The sequence below is a fragment of the Rhagoletis pomonella genome, unplaced genomic scaffold (assembly GCF_013731165.1).
Source record: "Rhagoletis pomonella isolate Grant_MI unplaced genomic scaffold, Rhpom_1.0 Rhpom_scaffold_00006, whole genome shotgun sequence".
Lineage (NCBI taxonomy): Eukaryota > Metazoa > Arthropoda > Insecta > Diptera > Tephritidae > Rhagoletis > Rhagoletis pomonella.
The window spans coordinates 54523552-54525403 of NW_023458560.1; the positions used below are offsets into that span (position 1 = coordinate 54523552).

The following is a 1852-nucleotide window of genomic DNA, read 5'->3' on the forward strand; positions in this document are numbered from 1 at the left end:
ACCCTCATCCTCACAGCAATCGCTGACGTTAATGAGCTCGTCATGCGTTGTGATGGTGGTCTGTGCGTTTGAGACGGTTTTGGCGGCGAAGTCATGCTGGTCGTAGGCGCCTTTCTTGAGGCTCAAATTTTCGGGCTGATCTGGGTGATCGTCAATGCTGTGCGCGGCAATTTCGGCGATGGACATTTTCACATCGCCTATGTCCGTGGAGCTGTCCTCTTCGAATTGATAGTTGATCGGGCGTTTCTTCAAGGGACACTTACTGTAGTTTTTCTCGCCCAACATATCCTCGACTGTGTGCATTTTGACGGTTTTCGTTTTGGTAATTTTATTAATTTTTTGCTGCCACACTGCAACTTTTCACTTATTAGTGTCTGTTTGAAAAAAAATTTAATTTTTTTTTTTGAAAATTCCGTTTATCAAATTTTCACGTTCGTGCACATTCCCGTGGGTACAAAAGTTTTCTATTTCAATTTTTTAAACAATTTAACGCGCTTACGCGTCGATTTATTGCGTTCGATTTTCGTATGCCGATTGTACACGGTTTTAGAATTGTCTTTGCATATATACGGTTATTTTATTCTCCAAACTACCAAATCGTGTTGGCATGCGTGGAGTTCAATGGAACACAAACAAACTCAAGAAGCAGCAACGATGAACTGTGCTGAGCCGCCACGCATCCTCGTTTTTATACGTAGCGCGCTCAATCCACTCTCAAGCCAGCTCATACATACCTCGCGTCCAATTGTGGTGGTTGCTGGTCGGTAGCCACTCTTTGCTGTTCGAGCCCGGATTTGCCCTCAAAGAGCTGCTGTTGAGTAGATATGCAGCGCGCTCTCACCAGGTCTAATCGCGCAACTTAGACCGCTTTTACACAGTTCAAGTATTGAATTCAATTCTGCTCGCATGTGGAAGAGAGGGGTTGAGAAGAAAAGGGACGAGTACACATGCGTCTGTACCGTCAAGTCGTTTCAACTTTCTTGCTTTGCTTTTGGCATTTTCGTTGCTTCTAATTTAAAGAACCAAAAACTTGAATTCAACAGAATTGAAACGTGTAAAAGCAAATAGAAAACACAAAAGAGAATGAGCAAGAATTGCTTTCAAGTACTTGAATCATGTAAATCGGGTGTTAATGCTGCGAGAGTTGTTAACCAGCGGCGAAGCACGGGAGTGCCGCAGTACCACACTCACGCTCAGCAAAATCCTCCACGACACCAGTGGCTACCAACGACGAACATATCCGCGCACATGCGCGGCTTGCGGGTCATGTTCGTCGTTTGTAGGGCGGGTTGCGAGCATCGCATTGGAAACAAAAGCAACAAACTCATTTTGTGTTGATGCTTGCAGTGTGCACATGGCGGATAAATGCATCCATCCCATGTGCGTTAATTGAATTTTTGATAAATGAGGCTAAATTACTATATGTATATGTATGTACATACATACAAGTAAAATATAAATAAATTTAGGTAACACATACATAAAAAAACCTAAGTCATAAGTATTTCAATTGCATCATCCGCGTCTTTCCTTTCCATGTTTACGCTTTGAGTACAAAATCACTTATGAGCCGCTCACCGTCTGTAGCAAACGACAGCGAGCATGTTGGCGCACATGTGCGCGGATATGTTCGTCGTGTGTAGCCAGTGATAGCCACTGTTTGCTTATTGTGTCCACAAGCGCACCAGCTTTATTTACATGCCGCACACACAACAACCACCGGCCAACGACCAACATCATCACCACCACCACTAATAGCTGCTGTAGCACCAAACAGGAAGCAGTCAACCGTCAAGAGTCTATACCATGAACCAACTAACAAGATCACGCAATCGGAAAAGAATGAAAAAAG

At 43.7% G+C, this 1852-nt stretch overlaps 1 protein-coding gene across 1 annotated transcript in view; it reads left to right on the plus strand.

Annotated features, from left to right (window-relative positions):
• LOC118740976 (protein escargot-like) overlaps positions 1-1852 on the plus strand; it is a 20277-nt gene that overhangs the window by 7920 nt on the left and 10505 nt on the right. The window lies entirely within an intron of this gene.